Source organism: Psammomys obesus, unplaced genomic scaffold (genome assembly GCF_907164565.1).
Source record: "Psammomys obesus unplaced genomic scaffold, mPsaObe1.curated_primary_1811, whole genome shotgun sequence".
NCBI classification, from domain to species: domain Eukaryota; kingdom Metazoa; phylum Chordata; class Mammalia; order Rodentia; family Muridae; genus Psammomys; species Psammomys obesus.
Genome location: NW_026586550.1, coordinates 2,330,127 through 2,339,713, shown reverse-complemented (window position 1 = coordinate 2,339,713; position 9,587 = coordinate 2,330,127). Strand labels below are relative to the sequence as shown.

General features: G+C 43.9%; 2 pseudogenes; both read right to left on the bottom strand.

Moving 5' to 3' along the window:
* Positions 1-3,727, bottom strand: part of LOC129672536 (40S ribosomal protein SA-like) — a 9,783-nt pseudogene extending 6,056 nt beyond the window's left edge.
* Positions 3,728-8,706: 4,979 nt separating this feature from the next.
* LOC129672645 (small nucleolar RNA SNORA17) lies at positions 8,707-8,830 on the bottom strand (annotated as a pseudogene).
* Between the last annotated feature and the right edge of the window lie 757 nt (positions 8,831-9,587).

Sequence of the window (9,587 nt, the reverse complement as noted above, 5' to 3'; positions counted from 1 at the left end):
GCATTTCCCTAATGGCTAATGAGGTTGAGCATTTCTTTAAGTGCTTCCTGGAAAGGATCATCCTGAGTGAGTTGTCCCAGAAGCAAAAAGACACACATGGTATATACTCACCCATATAAACATACAACATAGAATAAACTCACTAAAATCTGTACATCTAAACATAACTAAGCAAAAGAGAGGACCCTAACTAAAATGTTCAATCTCCATCCTGAAAGGCAAAGAGGATGGACATCAGAAGAAAAAGAAAAGAGGAAACAACCTAGGAACCTGCCACAGAGGGCCTCTGAAAGCCTCTGCCATGCAGACTGTGAAAGCAGATGCTGGGCCTGATGGCCAACTGTTGGGCAGAGTAAATGGAATTTTATGTAAGAAGTGGGAAGTAGTAAGACCTGGAGAGGACAGGGTCTCCACAAGGAGAGCAACAGAACAAGAAAATTTGAACACAGGGAACTTCCCAGAGACTCATACTCCAACCAAGGACTATTCATGGAGATAACCTAGAACCCTGACAATGCAGCCACTTCTGATGAGAACTGATAGACTAAGATCAGAAAGGAGAGGAGGACCTCCCCAATCAGAGGACATGGGGAGGGGCATGCATGCAGAAAGTAGGGGAGAGGGTGGGACCAGGAGGGGAGGAGGGAAAGGCTTATGGGGGGATTCAAAATGAATAAAGTGTAATTATTAAAAGTTAAATTAAAAAAATGTTAAGAAGCCAGGTGTGGTGGCATAAACTTTTAATCCTAGCAGGTGGGAGGCAGAGGCAGGTGGATCTCTGCAAGCTCAAGGCCAGCTTGATCTACAAAGGCAAGTCAACGTTACACAATGAGGCCTTTTCTCAAAAACCAAACCAAACCAAAGAAGAAAAGATTAGGAATTTATTTTTTTTTTATATGTAACAAGTAAAATTGGAATAAACATTTAAACTTTGGGGCAGCATTTTTTTTTAAAGTCAAGCAGATCAATTACTATAAAAGTCTGTCAAATTTTTATTGAGCAACGTGTTTTGTGATTGTTAAGTTTGTCATCTTGAACTACCTGTGAGGCCAGGGAGCTGTGACTTGGGTAGCTGGTCCGGAGCAAGAATATGTTTGAGAGGTGTCCAAACTCCAGAAATCTTATCCTCTTGAGATCAGCAGGAGTAGGACTGCTTCCTCCCTGCCCTGGGTAGCCCTGTGGTCCCCACTTCTGACACCGTTGAGGTGGTCACATAGCCTGGAATCCAGGTTATAGGTTAAATTTCCTCTTTTTTTATAAGGTCATGTCTAACAACCACCTGGAACTGTTCTTGAAAATAAGGCATTCCTAACTAACATCTTGGCTCTTGCCAATGATGTAATCCCTCCCCCCCCAAATAAACCCTCTACCCTCTTCCCAAATGTTGAAATAGCCTCTGTTCCCCCAAATTAAATGAGCTGCTTTACTGAAGCTGTCTCCCCAGAAGGCTGTTTTTTGAGTGCTCATCACCCACTGAGATTCTAGATTGCACCCACCCAGCCTGGCTTCCCTTCCTCCAGTAGAGCTCAGTGCAACAAGCCCTGGGTATCCTGAGTGATCAACCAGGTGGGAAAAGAGTCTCAGTGAGAAATTATCTACATGGTTTAGACTGTGGGAATGTGTGTAGATCTCTATTATCTTAATAGAATTAATTCATGTGGGAAGTCTTAGTCAACTGGACAGCACCAAATCTTAGGCAAGAGGTCCTGAATTACTTTCCAGTAGAGAAGTTGAGGCATGCACTAGGAAGCAGGCAGACAAGCAAGCAAGCATGTTATGTGTTTATTTTTCTCTGAGCTTGAATGTGATGTGATCAGCTGTTTCAAGTCCCTTCTGCTTTTCTAAGCTGTTGGATTATAAACTGGACTTATAAAATGAATAAACCTTTCTTCTATGTTTTTCTCTCAGGATATATATTCACAACAATAGAAATGAAACTGAGACATACCCAAAATAAATAAACTTCCACACTGATATTTATATTAGATTTACTTATTTTAGATCCAGGCAATTTGTCAAGTAAATGGGTTTTATTCTGAGTACAATTTCACTGACATCTTTTCTTATCATTTAATTATCCCTTTTCCAACTTGCATTAAGCTCATTTTGTTTCTTTTTCTTTTTATTTAGTTTTTATGCTGGAAACTTTGTTTACTGGTCTTATGTGCCATTTTGCTTTTCCACTACTCTCCTTTAATGGGATATATATTTTTTTCAATACTGATAGTACACAGTGTCTACAAGTTTAGTTGTTTTATTTGAGACAAATATTTTTTCAGTGTCTTTTGTGGTACATTTTGATACGTGTATTATTTGGAAGTTTTCCAGCTCTCTTTCTGTTATTGATTTCTACTTTAATTACTCTGTTATCTGACAATATAATTTATATTATTTTGGACTTTTAAAAAATGTTAATGTGTGCTTTATAGCTTGAATATGGTCCATCTTGGAGAACATTTCATGTGATATTGAGAGGAATGTGTGTTTGGCAGCTGTTGGAAAGAATATTCAAATTGATTGATGTTGCTGTTCAGGTCAATGACATCCTTACTGATTTTCTGCCTACTTGATCTATCAATTGCTGACAGAAGGCCGTTGAAGTCCCTGAACATAATAGTGGCCTTGTCTGCCTCCCCTTCAGATCTATCAGTTTCATGCTCAATTGTTAACTTCACCGATAGTTACTATCATGTTTTTGCTTCTTTTGTTTTTTGTTTTTAGAGAATTGACTTGTCCTTTATGATTCCCTCTTGTTTTCAAGTCTACTTTTTTTTTTTTTTCAGCTTTTAGGAACTTTATTTTCCTTCCATGGTTTTTCTTCCTTAGATGTCTGTAGAGGAGCTCATGACCACTCAGTGGTGGCTCCAACCCACTCGGTAAGGTACCTTGCACTGCAGGAGCTGCTAACCAGAACTCAGTGGCTGGCTGGATATTCCAGGCTTCAGTAGATAATTGCTGAATGGGTACAGAGGCCACCTCATGACCTCAGACCAGTCTGCCACCTCTGGCTAGCAGCAGTGAACTCAGGAGCTGGCTCAGTCCATTTGCCCTGGAATTACTCCTTGGACACCACCTTCTTAGCACCAGCCTGCTTCTCTTTCTCAGTCTCCTCTGGGTCTCTGTCGAAGTAAAGTTCTGGCATGTCCTCCCATGGGTGCTCATGGGAGATAGAGTCACACATGCAGAATATTCAGATCAGCATCCACCACATCAGACCCACCGAGTGAGCAACTTTGTTGGTACATGGGATGGCAATGTCCACATAGCACAGAGAAGAATCTGTGTGGCACAGAACAATGGAGGTCTGGTTGACATAAGAGGCCTCAGTGAAGGGATGGTGGTCAGCCCTGCGATCAGTCACTACTAGAAGCCATGGCTTCCTGAAGGCTGCTTGGATCTGGTTAGTGAAGCTCCCATGTGTGAAGGGGCCAGCAATTGGAATGGCTCCAGTGGCAGCAGCAATCGTCAGCACAGCTTTCTGGCCAGTGTTCCTGGAGGAGATGATGCTGACATCAGCAGGGTTCTCAATGACAACAATAGCCCAAGCTGTAAGCAACAGCTTCTCCCAGGTCTTCAGATTTATGATGTAGGAGCCATAACTCTTCCTTTTGTAGATATATTGCTCCATCTGAAAGTCAAGCTTGGTGCCACCTAAGTGGGTTCCTGTGGCAAAGAATTTGAGGACATCCTCCTCCTTTATCTGCAGGACGTCAAAGGCTCTGGACATTGTGTACATTTCCAGTTAAGTTACAACAGGAATCAAGAACAACACCTTAGGGACCCGTCCCTGGGCAGCATGGAAAATCTCAAGTCTACTTTTTAAAAGAGGTTTTTCTTCTTTTTTTTTAATTAGAAGAATAGTTTGCCTTTCTCCAGTCATCTGCTTTTAACTTCTGGTTCTTTTAAAAATAGGTTTATTAAAGAGAGTGTGTTGTTGGCCATTTTTTTAATAATTTTTATTTTCATATTAATCACAAGTTATTTATTTTGTATCCCAGCCATGGCCCCGTCTCTCATTCCCTCCCAACCCCACCCTTCCTCCCTCATCTCCTCCATGCCCATTTTCAAGTCCATTGATAGGGGACATCTGACCCTAGCTTATTAGGTATCTTCATGACTGGCTGCAATGTCCTCCTCTGTGGCCTAGCAAGGCTGCTCCTCCCTTGGGAGAGGAATAGGTCAAAGAGCCAGTCATTGAGTTCATGTCAGAAATAGTCCCTGTTACCCTTACTAGAGTACCCACTTGGATACGAGCTACTGTGGGCTGCATCCGAGCAGGAGCAGGAGTTCTAGGTTATATCTATACATGGTCCTTGGCTGGAGAAATAGTCTCATAAAAGACCCCTGTGCCCTGATATATTTGGTCCTTGTTGAGATCCTGTCCTCTCCAGGTCATATTAACTCCCCCTTCTTTCACATGATTCCATGCACTCTGCCGAAGGTTTGGTTATGAGTCTCAGCATCTGCTTTGATACACTGCTAGGTAGAGTCTTTCAGAGGCCCTCTGTGGTAGGCTCCTGTCCTGTTACTTGTTTTCTCCTACTTCTAATGTCCATCCCATTTGTCTTTCTAAGTGAGGATTGATCATCTTACCCTGGGTCCTCTTTCTTGTTTATCTTCTTTAGGTGTACAAATTCTAGTATATTTATCCTATATTATATGTCTAGTATCCACTTATAAGTGAGTATATACCGTGTGTGTCTTTCTGTTTCTGGGATACGTCACTCAGGATGATTTTTTTCTAGATCCCACCATTTGCCTGCAAAATTCATGATTTTCTTTTGCTGAGTAGTATTCCATTGTGTAAAAGTACCACAATTTCTGTACCCATTCCTCTGTTGATGGGTTGTTTCCAGGTTCTGGCTATTACGAATAAAGCTACTGTGAATGTGGTTTAGCAAATGTCCTTGTTGTGTACTTGAGCATCTTTTGGATATATGCCTAGGAGTGGTATAGCTGGATCTTGAGGAAACACTATTCCTAGTTGTCTGAGAAAGCGTCAGATTGATTTCCAAAGTAGTTGTACAAGTTTACATTCCCACCAGCAATGGAGGAAGGTTCCTCTTTCTCCACAACCTCTCCAGCATGTGTTGTCACTTGAATTTTTGATCTTAGCTATTCTGATGGGTGTCAGGTGAAATCCCAGGGTTGTTTTGATTTGCGTCTCTCTGATGCCTAAGGATGTTGAGCATCTCTTTAAGTGTTTCTCTGTCATTCTATATTCCTCCTTTTTTTTTTTTTGATAATTTGTGCCTTCTTTTCCTCTTCACTTTGTTTTTCAGAATCAGAATCTCACTGTGTAGCCCACACCACCCTCCACTTTATGATTCTTCTGCCTCTGCTTCCTAAGTGCTAAGATGACAGACAAGAGATATCATGTCTAATATTTTAATCTTTTTTTGTAATCTTTACACTATTTGTATTTAAAATAATAAATGCTACATATGAATTAATATCAACCATGGTTGTAATTGTTTTCCATATGTTACCAGAGGCTTTTTTCTATCAGTTCTTTCTTTCTTTTTCTTTTTTTTTTTTTTTTTTGGAGGGGGTGAGGGAGTGTTGGATGTGTACAACAGAACAGCTTTATTTTATTTTTTTACTTTCTATTGGTTCTTTGATAATTTCATATCATGTTCCCTAATCCCACTCATCTTCCCTTCCCCTCACACCTACTCTCCACCCTTGCACCCTCCTCATCAACAGAAAAAGCCTCACTGTGGAAGCTGTAGTGTGTCAGTGTGTCCCACAGTATACCCTTTTGTCCTCCCTCTTTGCTTGCAAATGTTCGTTGCAATGACTTCCTAGTTTGGTAGGAAGCGTCTGGCTTCTACTCTATCAGTACTGGAACTACAGAGCTCCTCTCAGATGTTCTGTTGTTCCTCTGTGTCATGGAGATGGTGCAGTTTTGAATCTGTAGGACAGGCCCTTTTGTGCACTCCAGCAGTTCATTGACAGGGTTGATGTTGAGGTGGGCCAATTCAAAGCCTGAATCTTGGCTTCAAAGGTATCTGAGCTGGTGAGCTCAGCTGCTCTCTTACTCTCCTGTCCTCAGGGCTGGCTACCACCAGGGCCAGCCCTATATTGCTGCCTAGGCAAGGTACAGGACCTAAACCCAAGAGTGTTTTAGCTGATGTTCTCCCCCTCCCGCCATGACCCTGGGGCCAGCTCTCTCGTCTGTCATAGATGATAAGGGATGAGGGAGGGGAGGAGGACATCTCTCCCTAGTCTACATCACCACCCAAGACAAGCTGCAGGGCTGGCATTCCTGCTCTCACACTCTTGTGGCTGGCTCACCTGCACCCATGGCACCAGGATGAGCATTACTGTGCTGCCCAGGTGAGGTGCAGGGCTTGCTCTCCCCAGTGCTGCAGCAGGTGAGAACAGGGACAGCTCTCCTGCTCTCATTTTCCCCATGGAGGGGGTACCTGCAATCGATGGGGAGGGCAGAAAAGGATGGGAGAGCAGATTTCTCCCTCTCATTGCCACCACAGAGCAGACAAGAGGCAGGGCCAGCTCTCCCACAACCCCCACATCCAGGGTAAGCACTACTGCATTGCTGAGGTGAGGTGCAGGACCTCCTGAGAGCTGCGGCAGGTGAGAAGCAGTACCAGCTCTCTCATTCTGATGTTGTTGGACCTGCTCTCCAGCCTGCCATAGTTGGCAAGGGGTGGGATGTAGTGGAAGTTTTGGTTGTGTTATGATGATATGATTTTGTTGTAGTTCCAAGTGTGGGATGTGGGAATGCTTTGTCCATAGCTGATGGCAGCCTTCTAAGAGGCGTGTGATCTTTGTCATCTGATAAACAGCCTTGTGAGAGGGCGACTGATCTTTGTGCCTCATCGGATGAGGGATGAAGGGGGAGGAGGGTATCTCTCCCTAGTCCATGCCACCTCACTGGAGACAAGTGGTAGGGCCAGTTCTCCCAAATTCATACTCAGGGCAGCTTATCAGAAACTCTTGGAATATGAGGGCTCCCAGTGTCCTGTTGTCCAGATTAGAGCAGCTGCTTAGGGGTGGAGTTAGTTCTCCTGCTCTTATGCCTCCAGGGCCAGCTCTCCCATTATGCCTAGGTGGTGAGGCCTGGTCCTTCTGGCATAAGTATAGCAATTTTTGTTTCAGGCCCACCAGCCACATCATCTTAACTTATTGCTGATATAAAAGAATCTCTGTACAAGTTCAGGTTGACTATGTTTATGTTCAACATACTCTGTGGCCTTGTTGTTTCTAGAAATGTCACAACCATAAGCACAGCTGGCCCTAACCTTACTTGGGACCAATTAAATTAAGAGTCAATTAGAACTGCTTGTCCAGTTAGCAAAAATAAGTTGAGTCAAAACTGACCACCTTGTACCACCATCCAGCCCTCTCTATGAGCTAATTGTGGTTTTTGCCTTTATAACCTGACTGCGGAAAATGCGTGGATGTCACAGTTAGGCTCCCAAGTCCTTCTGACACCCTGATTGCGATAAGTTTGAAAAATGATCCCAATAAACCATCCATAGTTAACTGAGACTGGAGTTTCAGTGGCAATTCTTTTACTATAACACTGGTAAGGGGTGGGACCATTTCTGCATAGCCCTCAGAGAGCAGCTCAGAACAGGGGCATCTACCTGTTCTTTGGTGGTAATAGACCATTGCTGCTGCAGCTCAAAGGACCCAGATGTGCCCCCTCCTAACCCCTGTGGCAGCACAGGCCATGGTCTGTGGCATCACTCCCTACACATATCATGCTGTTTCTCACTATCCTTCAGTCTCCAGTTCTGTCTCTGTTCATTGTGCCCACATCCTTCTGTTTCTCTTTCTATTTCTTCACAGTTTATTTGCTCCCCTTAGTGGAATCTAGAGTCTGGAGTTGTCTCAGGAGTGCTACAAATTGTCTTGTATTATGGCACCAGGCAGGGGTCATCTTGGGCATGGTCTATGCCTCCCCAGGCCTGCATGGTGCTGGACTGGTGATCATCTCAGGCTAGCTCCCTGTTGAATCACATTGTTATTTCTAACAAAACTTCAATTACTCAATTTTACTAATAAAACCTTAGGATCCCAGTGCTGGGGTGAAAGCTCAGAGAGGCAGGGAAAGCACCCAGCTGACCTTCCCACTCAGCTGAATTTCCAGAAGGAAACTCATGTCATCTCAAAATAACCCCTACCTGAACGGTCCTTCCTTCTACTTACTGTACATCTCTCTATATGTCCTTCTGACTTCTTCTTACTCTGTATGTTTTTTAATTTGTTGTTGTTTGTTTGTTTCATATGTTCACTCCCTGTCACCTGGTTGCTTGTTCAACCTCTTGACTTATGTTTAAGTTTATTTCAACACGTTACAATATTCAAGCAGGAAGGTCTTGGATTAAAGGTATATGCTAGGGCTGAACTATACCACAACTAGAAAAAGGCTATTTTTTTTCCCAGTAAACAATACAATCTTGGGGTTCATAGTGTGATCACATATCCAACAACACCACATAGCGCCTGTCTGGTGGTCATCTCAGGCTTGCTTTTTGCCAGCCCCAACTAAGTGGCCCCTTGGGAGGCTCATCTGTCTCAGACTCACATCTCCCTGGGACCTGTGGTCTCAGGTGGGGGTTCCTTTAGCCTCCAGCTTGCTCCCCTTCTGGGAGCACACTGGTTTTCTCAGGCTAACTCCCTGTCCTGTTCCCTAGTGCCAGACTGGTGGCCATCTCAGGCTTGCATTTTTCAGGAAATGTTAGGCCACCAATTGTTCAGATGTTTATAGGTCAGACACTGAATGTAGATGTATCTTCTTTCCTCTCTGCCACCTATTGACACACATTGAAGGAACACCTGAAATGACTCTAGAGATATTTTCCATTTATTTATTAATTTATTTTCATTACTCCTTGGTCCTAGCTCCCTCTTTCCTGTTCTCCTGTTCCTGTCCTCATGTCCCCTCCTTCCACTTTCCCCTCTCCTTCTTACCAGAGTAGGTGAAGCCCACAAGGGGTATCAACCCACCTAAGTACCTCAAGTCACAATAGGAGTAATCACATCCTCTTCCACTGGGGCCTCACAAGGCAGCCCAGCTAGCAGAAAGGGATCCAGTGACAGGCAACAGAGTTGGAGATAGCCCCTGCTCTCACTGTTAGGGGACCTATATATTGACCAGATGCACATCTGCTACACATGGGCATGGGGTCTAGGTTCAGCAAATGCATACTTTGGTTGTTGGTTCAGTCTCTGTGAGCCCCAGAGGCCCAGATTAGTTGACTCTGTAGCTATTTTTTTAAATCTTTTATTTATTTTTTATTAATTACACTTTATTCATTTTGTATCCCCCCATAAGCCCCTCCCTCCTCCCCTGCCGATCCCACCCTCCCTCCCCTTTCTGCATGCATGCCACTCCCCAAGTCCACTGATAGGGGAGGTCCTCCTCTCCTTCTTTCTGATCTTAGTCTATCAGTTCTCATCAAAAGTGGCTGCATTGTCCTCTACTGTGGCCTGGTAAGGCTGCTCCCCCCTCAGGGGGAAGTGATCAACGAGCAGGCCAATCGGATTATGTCAGAGGCAGTCCCTCTTCCCATTACTATGTAACCCACTTGGACACTGAACTGCCATGGGCTACA